We start from the raw sequence: 13,151 nt of genomic DNA on the forward strand, positions 1-13,151 counted from the left end.
GAGACCCTTCAGGGCTGGGCCGATGCTCTAACCATTGAACAGCTCTGGCCAGGGCCCCCACACATTTATATTTGGTGAATGTCTGGAACTCTTATTAATGTGATTCTTTTTGATGCCTTCACTCATTTTTCTGATTTTTTTTGTCTGCCAGGCCCTTTTGAGGTTTCTTATTTCCCTGTGTCTCACCTATATCAGAAAACATTTCCCTCAGAAGGATTTCTCTTTCTTTAAACCTGTCAAAAGTCTGTTGTGCAGATTAAATTCTCTAAATGTGGAAATGAGAAAGTGTAATGCATCAAGTCAGATAATAGTAAACCATGTTAAAGAAACACTAGCGCTTCATAGAAAAAACAGGTTTCATTAAATTAGCAAAACAGATTTATTCAGGCACTGTTGCAACAGGAAAAGGCGACATCGGTGTAACACTGGGCTCAATTCTGAGTATGACAAGGAGAAGTTGGGATTTAGAGGCATGGAGCATGGTTGGGGGTCCATATGGAAAATTACTAAGAGGAAATATCAGGCATAGATGAGGTTCTGGCTAAACTGACTTGACAGGATTCTTGCTGAAGGCAGGACAAGGTCATCAGATATCACCTGCAGATGGTGAGAGATGAGGAATTTGAACACATAGGGAAGTGATCAGATATGGAGTGGGAGAGTCTCCCTGATCTGACAGGATTCTTGCTGAACTGGGCGATGCAGGCCCAACAAGGAACACTGAAGCCTACTTGAAAAGAGGGCTTAGAGCAGTGGTTCTCAATCTTCCTAATGCCGCGACCCTTTAGTACAGCTCCTCATGTTGTGGTGACCCCCAAACATAAAATTATTTTCATTGCTACTTCATAACTAATTTTGCTACTGTTATGAATCATAATGTAAATATCTGATATGCAGGATGTATTTTCATTGTTACAAATTGAACATAATTAAAGCATAGTGATTAATCACAAAAACAATATGTAATTCTATATGTGTTTTCTGATGGCCTTAGGCGGCCCCTGTGAAAGGGCCGTTTGACCCCCAAAGGGGTCGTGACCCACAGGTTGAGAACCACTGGCTTAGAGGCACTGGACTGCAGTCTGTTCAAATAGAGTCTTTGTCAACCAGGAAGAAACAGTCACACATGTATTGCTCCCTTTTTACTGCTAACATGAAGAGGAAGGATTAGTCTTGTGCAGATTGCAGGGTCCAGGAAAAATCACCCCATGATATTTATTCAGAGGCAATAGCATTAAGAGGACATTAAGGGCAATCCTAAGGGGAAAAGGAACGCTTATAGGAAAGCCACATGCATTTTCTGAAGGAGGCATGAAAAGGAGAAGCAGTAAGCCAGTTAAATCTTCCATACCTTAAGGACCTGGGAAGGAGTAGGTAAGTATTATCAGAACCACTAAGGGCTTCTAGGAAAATGAATTGTGGTGCCTGCTGCACCCACAACCCTTGCACAACTCTACCCATGACCTCACCTCCATACAGCCTATATGAAACAATGAGCCCAAACAGCCATATTTTATATTATGACCCTGCCCCTGTCGCTACAGGTGTTGGGTTAGGAGTACTTGCTCTAATGGCAGCCAATGCATAGGTCTGTGCATAACCTATGACATGCACAGTTGAAATGACGACATGGACCAGCAATTTCCAACCTTTTTCATTGCATTGCACACATAAACTAATTGCTGAAATGTTGCAGCATACTAATAAATATATTTGTTGCTGATCTGACAATCTAAGACAGCGGTTCTCAACCTGTGGGTTGCGACCCCTTTGGGGGTCGAATGACCCTTTCACAGGGTCGCCTAAGACCACCAGAAAACACATATATAATTACATATTTTTTACAGTAGCACAATTACAGTTATGAAGTAGCAACGAGAATAATTTTATGGTTGGGGGTCACCACAACATGAGGAACTGTATTAAAGGTTCGCGGCATTAAGAAGGTTGAGAACCACTGATCTAAGAGAAAAGAGGTCAGTGACCCTGACTAAATAGTCAGGTATTACATGTTTTAAAAAAATCTTGTGGCACACCTGTTGTAAATCGCTGATCTGGGCCAATCATACACTTCCTACAATTTACATGAATTGAAAAAAGAAAATCAGGCATAATGGGTTTGAAGGCGACAAGAGAAGCCCTTGAGGTAGATTTGGAGCCATGTATGAGGGATTAGATTTAGGTCTAGGAAAGGGCAGGACAATCTAAGTTATTAATAGAAGCTGTCAGGTGGAGAAAAGTTCTAGAATACAGAAATAGAAAAACTAGGTTAGTTGGTGTAGTGGATTAGATTAAAGATTGCTACAAATTCCCTGACATTTGGTTTTATCCAAAGGTGAGAGCTATATCTCCTCCCTTTTCATTTGCTGGGCTGTTTTTTTTTTTTTTTTTTTTTTTTTTTTTTTTTTTTTTTTTTTTTACTGCTTTACCAATAAAATACAGAGTGGAAGTGACTTATGCCATTTTGGAACCTCAAGAGATTGTTAATATTCAATTACCATCTGTTCAAATAGTTCTCTAGGAAATAAGCAACATGCTATGCCACCAGGAGGGCTTAAGGAGAGGCCCACATGGAGAGGTAAGGCCCCAGACCAGTAGCCCGGGATGAGCTCCCAGGCAGCAGCAGCACCCATTGGCCAGCCCTGAGTAAGCCCCCCTGGAGGTGGAGCCTCTGGGTGCAGCAGAGATGCCCTGCCCAGACTGTAGGTTCACAAGCAAAATAAATGACTGTTGTCAGTGTTTTCATTATTTATTATTTTAATTTTGGTAAAATACACATCACATAAAATTTATGTTAACCATTTTTAAGTGTACAGCTTTGTCATTAAATATATACATCACCATATCACCAGAACTCTTTTCATATTGCAAATCTGAAGCTCTATACATGTTAAACAATGCCTCCCCATTCTTCCCCTCCACCCCTCACCTCCCCAGCCCTGGCAACTGCCATTCTATCTATCTATCTATCTATCTATCTATCTATCTATCTATCTATCTATCTATCTATTTACTCAATCCCTCCTCCCTCCACCCTTCCCCTCTGACAGTTGTCAGTCTGGTCCCTATATCTATGCGTCTGTCTCTATTTTGCTTGTTAGTTCATTTTGTTCATTAGAGTCCACATATGAGTGAAATCATATGGTACTTATCTCTCTCTGACTGCCTTATTTCATTTAGCATAATGCTCTCCAGACCCACCCATGCTGTTGCAAAAGGTAAGATTTCTTTTCTTTCTTTCTTTCTTTCTCTTCTCTTCCTTCCTTCCTTCCTTCCTTCCTTCCTTCCTTCCTTCCTTCCTTCCTTCCTTCCTTCCTTCCTTCCTTCCTTCCTTCCTTCCTTTCTTTCTTTCTTTCTTTCTTTCTCTCTTTCTTTCTTTCTTTCTTTCTTTCTTTTACAGCCGAGTGGCATTCCATTGTGTAAATGTGTCACAGCTTTTTTATCCCCTCATCTACTGATGGGCACTTGGGTGGCTTCCAAATCTTGGCTATTGTAAATAACATTGCTATGAACTGAGGGGTGCATATATTCTTTTGATTTAGTGTTCTGGGTTTGTTTGGATGAATTTCCAGAAGAGGAATCACTGGGTCATAAGGCAGTTCCTATTAATTTTTTGAGGTAACTCCATACTGCTTTCCACAGTGGCTGCACCAGTCTGTATTCCCACCAACTGTACACAAGGGTACCCTTTTCTCTATACCCTCGCCAATGCTTGTTTGATAATTTATTGATGATAGCCATTCTGACAAGTGTGAGGTGATATCTCATTGTGGCTTTAATTTGCATTTCTCTGATGATTAGTGATTCTGAGCATCTCTCCATATGTCTATTGGCTACTGTGTCACACCATCCTACTTTATGTTTCTATGAATTTGACTACTCTAGGTACTTCATATTAATGGAATAATATAGTATTTTTCTTTTTGTGACTAGCTTATTTTACTTAGCATAATGTCCTCAAAGTATATCCATATTGTAGCATGTATCAGAATTTCCTTCTTACTTTTATGGCCAAATAAGATTTCTTTGTATGTATATATAATATTTTGTTTACTCATTTAGCGGTTGATTTTAATGATTTTATTGATTTTAATGATTAGCTTTAAGTTCCTATTCTATCTAATCTCTCATCAGTAATAAGATCAGCTACCTTCCATTTGTCTCTATCCTGACCTTGATAGACTCTCGGAAAGGGGAAATGAGGGGCATTGCAATAAGTACAAAGTAGAGAAGATCTCAAGTCATACTAGAGAAAATTGTCATAGCTATTCTCCCAATACTGGAATTGGACATGAGAAGGAGTATGAAGAGTGTTAATATGTGAAAGGGTTTAATGAGTGTGTATGTTACATGTGTTTCTGTGCATTACTTAGACTGTGGGAGCCCAGAGAACAGTTCTTAACCCTAGCTGCATAACATTAGCATTGCTTGGGGATCTTTTAAAATTACTCATCAGGTCTTATCCCATTGCATCAAGTCAGGATGAGATTCCATCAAATATATATTTTTAAAGTTTCCAGATGAGTCTAATGAGCACTCAGTGTACAGAACATCTGTACAGGGGAATAAAACCTATTTTTGTACATTTTGCACATTCTGCACAAGGCTAACTACCCTATGAGCACGCATTAGACATTAAGGAAGCCTCTATTGAACCAGGTCTTTTAGTAACAGATGAGGCCTCAATTAGATAGCCAGCCACTCTATTCTATAGTGCTTTCAGGTTTCAAGTTCACACAGATAAGATGAACAGTATCCATGACAACAGATGTGATTCATCCATTCCCTCGGTTTCTATTTCCTTTGGGACATTCTGTTTCTTAGGATGACATTTGGGGCAGCTCAGATGCTCTCTCAGCCATGTGGCAGAGCTAGTGATTTGAGCACTTCTTCATCTATACCTTTTTAAATATTGTAATCCTAAGGCTATGCCTAATGCATGATATCAGTCTAGGTACACTTTTAAAAAATAGTACAATATTTGCATGATTATCATAAAAATAACGATTGATTAGTTTATTCTCTGAGCACTTACTAAATATTTGTTGCATAGTCAATACTTAAAGGCTCATGCTTGCCTTCAAGTTTCTTGTATTTTAAGTGATAATAATACCTATTTTAGTGCTGGCTAGTGTGGCTCAGTTGGTTGGGTGTCATTCCATGCACCAAAAGGTTGCTGGTACGATTCCTGGTCTGGGCACATGCCAGGGTTGTGGTCTCGATCCCCAGTGGGAGGCGTGCAAGAGGCAGCAGATTGATATTTCACTGACACAACGATCTTTCTCTTTCTCCCTCTCCCCTCCTCTCTCTATAAAAATCAATGAAAATATACATTAAAAAATAATACCTATTTTATGCCATCAAATCTATTTTATTATTAATATTCTCAAGCTTGTGTATGGTACTATATTAGTCAAGGTTTTCTAGAAAAACAGAACCGCTAGAATGAGTACATATAAAGAAAGAGATTTATTATAAGGGATTGGCTTACATGATTATATGGAGCTGGCAAGTCCAAATCTGCAGTGTGGGCCAGCAGGCAGAGACCCAGGAGAGCTGATGTCCTAGTTCTAGTCCAAAGGCCAGTAGACTGGAGACTCAGGAGAGCTATAAGTGCAGATGAAGTCCAAAGGCAAAGTGCAGAGCAATTCCCTCTTATTTGGGGAGGCAGGTCTTTTGTCCTATTTGGGCCTTTAACTGATGGGATTTAAATGTTAATCTCATCCAAAGAGGTCCTTCAACTTGACACATAAAATTAACCATCACAGGTGCCTAGAGGTAATGATGACAATGATGACAGGTACACTAAATTGAGTGCTCACCATGTGCCAGACACATTGACCCTATGAGGGAACTACTGCTGCAGTCTTCATTGTGTAGAGGAGGGAAATGAGGCTTATAAAAACTAAATTACTTGTCCAAGTCACACAGTTAGTAAGGGCTGGTATTTCAAATTAAACCCAGATCCTCCTGGCTCATAGCCCTCCCCATTAACCACCACAAAGATTCATAAAATTTTTCTTTTTTTTTGGGGGGGGGGCAGTTTTCTTTCTGCTATCCTCTGAGTTATACTATTAAGGGGGAATGACGTTTTGTTTGTGCCTTACAAAGGAAACAATATTTTTTTAGCATTGACAATGTTTTATTTAATACTAATTTGAAATACTGTGGGCAATTGCATTCTAATGTGTTAAAGTCAGAGCAAACACCTATCTTTTTCCACTGGAAAATTTTCATTAAGATGAAGTGTGCCTCTGCTTCTTCCTATTTGAAGAGGGGAGGAGGTGCTTCTCACCGAAGGTTCACAAAGTGCCTTGAGATCCTTCATAACAAAGACGCCAAAGAGAGGTGTTGCTCTGCTTATTTAAATAATCAAGTCAGTCAGCTTTAATCTCTCTGATCAATATAAAATGTTAATCTAGCCTCTTGTAATATTGTCAGGAGAGCTGTGCTGAAAATCAGTTAGAATCGGAATCCTGATCTTACCTATTGTAAGAACTGAGAAAATGAGTTGAGTCACACAAATCATTCTTCAATAGAGAACCTTCTTATCTTTCACATCCCTGGTTTGCTTAGTATTTATTTTGACTAATTAGTTAACTAGAAATCATTACTTAAAAACAACATTTATTAGGCACTTCTAATGTGACAGGTGGATAACTATTTGTTTAGGACTTTATAAAGCAACTTCACATACATCTCGTTTATCCCTGTTCCGAGATGGAGAATGTTAACTCTTTCCCCATATGTAATTATCATTTTTGTCCATGTTTCAGCTCCCTTTCAAAAGTTACTTTTAATATAATTGTACTGATGAAGCTGAAGATTCTGGCTCTCTTCAGAGACAAGTTAATAACTGTTGAATTCCAAAATTTTCACTGAAATCTTCCTGTTTGGTCTTCCCACTTTAGTCAATGAGATTAATTTTTACTCTCTGTAATTCTTTTGCTGAACAAACAAGGATTACATTGGTTCTTGTTATTTCCTTCAGAAATATCAATGATCAGATCAGAGTGTCAGATTTTGGGAACATTCTTTATGAGAAAGTGTTACGTGATAAGAAGAAAAGTTTATTAAGTTTTTGTAAAATATATTTTTTATTGTTGATAGTTTTACAGATAAACTAAAGAATTTATATACTTATACTAGAGGCCCAGTGCACAAAAATTTGTGCACTCGGCGGGGGAGAGGGGGTCCCTCAGCCCGGCCTGTGCCCTCTTGCAGTCTGGGACCCCTCGGGAGATAACGACCTGCTGGCTTAGGCCTGCTCCTGGTGGCAGAGGGCAGGCCCAATCCCTAGGTGCAGCCCCAGGTCAGGCTCAGAACAGGGCCGATTGGGGAGTTGGGGCACTGCCCCCTGTCATGCACAGAGCAGGGCGGATCGGGAGGTTGCGATGCCACCCCTAGTCACGCACAGAGCAGGGTCCATCAGGGGGTTGGGGAGCTCCCCCCTGTCACAGAGCAGGGCCGATAGGGGATTTGGGGCACTGCCCCCTGTCACACACAGAGCAGGGGGGATCGGGGGTTGGGGTGCCGCCACTGTCACACTCAGGGCAGGGCCGATGCGGGGGGGGGGGGGAGGGTTGGGGCGCCGCAACCTGTCACACACAGAGCTGCAGAGTGATCGGGGGTTGGGAAGCTCACCCCTGTCACGTACAGAGCAGGGCCGATCAGGGGGTTGAGGAGCTCCCCCCTGTCACGAACAGAGCAGGGCGGATAGGGAGGTTGTGGCCCCACCCCCTGTCACACACAGAGCCACAGGGCGATCAGGGGGTTTGGGCGCTGCCTCCTGTCACGCTGATCCCGGTGCTGGGAGGTATATTACCCTTTTACTATATAGGATAGAGGCCTGGTGCACGGGTAGGGGCCGGCTGGTTTGCCCTGAAGGGTGTCCTGGATCAGGGTGGGGGTCCCGCTTGGGTGCCTGGCCAGCCTGGGTGAGGGGATGATGGCTGTTTGCATCTGGTCACACACCCTTTAGGGTGGGGGTCCCCACTGGGGTGCCTGGCCAGCCTGAGTGAGGGGCTGAGGGCCATTTTCAGGCTGGTGGGTGACTAAAGCTCCCAACCTCTCCTTTTTTCCTTTTTTTTTTTTTATTCTGGGCCAGCTTTAGCTCTGAGGCTCGGCTCCAGCTATGAGACCTCTGCTGCTGAAAGCAGGTTTCTGGCCTTTGTTTACCTTCTGTGTATGAAACAATGTTGGGGTCCTGCTGGCTAAAGCCCAGGGTTTTGTTTAGCTTCTATATTTGTTACAGTGTTGCTTAGAGTGCAGCTGAGGGGCCGGCAAGGCAGGCGGGGAAGCTTGACTTCCTCAGTCACTGAAGCAAGCAAGCCTCTCTGTTTGCATCAGCTGCCTGGCTGCCGGCCGCCATCTTGGCTGGCAGTTAATTTGCAAATCACCCTGATTAGCCAATGGGAAGGGTAGCGGTCATACGCTAATTACCATGTTTCTCTTTTATTAGATAGGATGCATAGCCCATGAGCACGGGCAATAGGGTAGAAAAGTTTATTATGCTTTATCTTGGTATTTAAACTTGATGTTATGCATGCGATGATTATATTATAAAGGCACACAAGAGTATTTGTGAAAGGAATGTAAACCTGACCAGCCAATGCTTTCCTAGCCTAGGCCCTATATATTGAAAAATAATGGTAGCTGAAAATGTCTATGATGTGTATGAGAGCACTTTTTTGAACCTGCTCTTTCTCTTCTCTTTAAAGAGAAATATTGTATTCACCATTTCCCACTAACCATATTAATGCTTTGCTTTGGGAAAGGTTGTCAATTAACTGCTGAATCATTTCCAATATACTAGCTTAAACAGATTTGATTCTATTATGAAAATATTGTTCTGCTGGACAAATTATCCTCTCAAGAATTTTATTCCAATTATATGCTATTCATTAGGACTCTTTGTAAGTGTGGCACTCTTTGGGTGCTAAGCTATTATGAAAAATAATTAAAATTCTTATTTTCCCTACTAAGAAGAAATCTCTTAATTTTTCTGCTTAAATGTCTATACAAAATCATCATTCTGTCATTTCTCTGTATCTTTTTCTAGAGTATATAATAGTAATAGTTCTTCAATGTTAACATTCCATTCATTTGAATTAGAAACAGACAATATCTAAAGCTTAAAGTCTTTTATGAACACAATTTGGGTAATAATTCCATATGGCTGGAATAGACATCCCATGAGTACATAGAGAAATAAAATGTGGCTGAGAAGGTACATTAGAGCCAGTTTGTAATATGGCTCATGTGTAAGCTTTGTAGGAAAAGTGCTGCTATCAGCTGTTGAATATCCCACACTTTGAAATTAGTCTGCATTAGGCACAGTACCTAGCACGCAGTGGGTGCTTATGAAACATTGAAGTGAAAACAACTGGCAAGACACCAAAGTTTTATAGAACATTATTAAGAATCATATCAAAATTAATGTCTTAGTCCTTTTTTTAGTAGCAAAACTAGTTTTGGGAAGAAAATTTAAAGGGATATTGAAGAACAATTAATTAGATATCAATATATGGAAGAACAAGGTTTTTGAAATAATATTTAGTGTAGTGCCTAGTGAACAGGGAATGGTTCAAGAGATATTGGATAAATGAAAGTGTACATTGTGTGTGTGTGTGTGTGCATATGCATTCAAACTTTCAGCACACTGATAAATGTTAAATAAGTACAAAAGAAAGTTTAATGTATTCAAATATATTCACATAAAACTCAACATTTAATTTTGAAAAACCTAATGGGAAGCCAGATTCAACAAAGCTGATTCTTTATTTTTATCCCCTCTGTTAAGCATTCTGACAGCTTCCTTGAAATCTCAAGTTCCCCAATGCAATACTATAATAATTTAGGGAAGAAAAATCCAAAAGATGGTGTTGAAAAATAATTAGCATTTCACTGAATGTGAATACAAGCATGAAACAATGTCCCAGGGGCAGTAGATATGAAAAAGACTTAATGAAGAGGAGAAACGTAACAATGATCAGAAAAACAAAAAGATAACACGTTTTAGACCTCAGGTTCTAGTCTTTGAAATTCCATTGAAAGTTTCCATGACAGAGTGGCTTGTGGGTACCTGAACACATCTGCTTTATTTGTTTGGTTTTGGAAAATTTAACAGTAACCTTGGGGCTATGTAAAACAATAACTTTAAACCGTACTGCTTGTTTTTTTACTCTTTCCTCCTTGTTTATATGATCTCACGCTGTGTTAATTCCCTTCTCTGTGGGTGTCTCAAGCCAGCCAACTCCAGAGGCTGAGTCTAAAGTTAAACCTCATGTAGGTAGAATTTTGTAGAATTGTTTGGAGTATGCTAGAGTTTGCTTTTGTCATAAAAATCAACGGAAAAGAAGACAACATTTAAATTTTGCTAAGCTATTAATTCACTTTTAAAATCACACCATGCTGTGGGGGAAAAATACTCAAATGCTCATCTCCAGCTTAGATCTTTTGTGACTACTTCAGTGCCACATTTTTTTTTTTTTTTGTGCATAGCTATAGGACTTTTCTGTTTAGGTTTTCTGCTAAAACTTTGCCCTCTTCTACAAACCAAACTTTGTACTCTCCCAATCAACTAACGCCCTGGTTACAAATTTTGGAATAGTTTTTCCTTCTTTTTCTTTCTCTGTTCACAATCTGTTACTTTGTATTATTACTTTTCCTTTGAAATATTTCCAATTTAAAATTAGATATTAAATACTTCCAATCTTATTCTGTAGTCTGAAATGTCTTCAGTAATTAATTGTTCACTTAAAAGATTTTTTTCAGGAAAATGAAGGTAATAATAGGATTGTTGTAAGTTTTAAATGAAATAATGTACGCAAGAATATGTAGTATATACAAGATGCTTAGTAAGTGATCTTTACTAATATGTTTTTCTTTTTTGTGTGTGTGTGTGTTAAATATTTATTGTTCAGATTATTACATTTGTTCCTCTTCCCCCACCCCCCATAACTCCCCTCCTCCCAGTTCCCACCTCACCCTTTTCCCTCACTCCCCACCCACTGTCCTCATCCATAGGTGCACGATTTTTGTCCAGTCTCTTCCCGCATCTCCCACACCCCTTTCCCCGCCAAGAATAGTCAGTCCATTCCCTTTCTATGTCCCTGATTCTATTATAATCACCAGTTCATTCTGTTCATCAGATGATTTATTCACTTGAGTCTTAGATTCACTTGTCGATAGATGCATATTTGTTGTTCATAATTTGTATCTTTACCTTTTTCTTCTTCTTCTTCTTCTTAAAGGATACCTTTCAGCATTTCATATAATACTGATTTGGTGGTGATGAACTCCTTTAGCTTTTCCTTATCTGTGAAGCTCTTTATCTGACCTTCAATTCTGAATGATAGCTTTGCTGGATAAAGTAATCTTGGTTGTAGGTTCTTGGTATTCATCACTCTGAATATTTCTTGCAACTCCCTTCTGGCCTACAAAGTTTCTGTTGAGAAATCAGCTGACAGTAGTATGGGTATTCCCTTGTAGGTAACTGAGTTTCTTTCTCTTGCTGCTTTTAAGATTCTCTCTTTGTCTTTTGCTCTTGGCATTTTAATTATGAAGTGTCTTGATGTGGTCCTCTTTGGATTCCTTTTGTTTGGGGTTCTCTGCGCTTCCTGGACTTGTAAGTCTATTTCTTTCACCAGGTGGGGGAAGTTTTCTGTCATTATTTCTTCAAATAGGTTTTCAATATCTTGCTCTCTCTCATCTTCTGGCACCCCTATAATTCTGATGTTGGTACGCTTGAAGCTGTCCCAGAGGCTCCTTACACTATCTTTGTATTTTCGGATTCTTTTTTCATTTTGCTTTTCCGGTTGGGTGTTTTTTGCTTCTTCGCATTTCAAATCTTTGACTTGATTCTTGCGCTCCTCTGGTCTGCTGTTGGGAGTCTGTATAATATTGCTTTATTTCAGTCAGTGTATGCTTAATTTCTAGTTGGTTCTTTATCACAACATCGAGGGTCTCATTAGATTTCTTGTAGATCTCATTAAGTTTATCGGCAGTTTCTAGAAAATTATTGAAAAACCTTAAAAGTGTGGTTCTGAACTCTATATCCTCCATTGACAATTTTGTCCTGTTTCTTTGTCTCCACATTTTTTATGCTTTCTTGGTGCACCCCCTAGTGGTCTTTGTGCGCAGTCTTGTTGTAGTTTAGCCTTGATTGTTTTCAGTATTACTGGGGGGGATTTGACCTCCAGGCCAACTGGCTGTGAGAATCAGCTGTGTCTGCAGTGGGAAAACTTCTGTCCTCTGGGGAGGTGCTAATCTAGCCTTTGCCTGAGGCTATCTGGCAAATGCCTCAGTGCAGGGCTTGGGCGGGGCAGGTTGCACAGGATCAACAGTGCGGGCGGAGGGAGCAGTTATGGCTGCTCGCAGTCCCGTCCCCAGAGGCTCTGCCTCTCAGAGTCCCAGCAACCGCTGCAAACCTCAGAGAGAAAGCTGCCCTCGAGTTCTGACCGATGCCAGACAGCCCCGCTTCTCCCATTTGAGTCTGGGTCCCTAGAGACTCACCCAGAACTGGAGCTCAGAGCCTGAGACTCCCTCCCAATTGAAAACGACAACCGTGCCCTCAGCCGCCAGCCCGCTCCATGTGCACCTCCGCACCTTTGTATTTTCCGCACTGCACCTCCTCTGAGTCTCGGTATGCTGTTCTCTTTCCTTCTAGTTGAAGAATTTCCCCTCAGCCAGCCTTCCTGTGGTTCTGGGTGATGTCCGTTCCATCTTTTAGTTGTATTTTTGAAGTGGTTGTGCGAGGCAGCAATCTCCGGTGTTTACCTATGCCGCCATCTTTGTTCTCCTTAATATGTTTTTCTAATCGAAACTTTTCACTGTCTTGTTGCCTCCAGAATAAAGTCTGGAAATTCAGACTGATATTCAAGATCACGAGAGTTTGGCTCTAGCTACCTATATCAAATTATTTTTCATGAATCTCTAATTATTATTTAATTACACACATCTCTTTATGCCATGAACAGTCCATATTCATCCCAACATTTCTGCCAACATTTCTGCTCCTTGTTCCTGGGGAATCCTACTTCCTCTAATTAATCATATGTTCCAAGTTTCAAGTTCAGTTTTGCCACTTCTATGGAACTTCCTTTACCTGTTCTAGGTGGAGGAGATAGAGTAATGAACAAGGTCTCTGC

This window comes from Myotis myotis, unplaced genomic scaffold (assembly GCF_014108235.1).
Source record: "Myotis myotis isolate mMyoMyo1 unplaced genomic scaffold, mMyoMyo1.p scaffold_m19_p_1, whole genome shotgun sequence".
NCBI classification, from domain to species: domain Eukaryota; kingdom Metazoa; phylum Chordata; class Mammalia; order Chiroptera; family Vespertilionidae; genus Myotis; species Myotis myotis.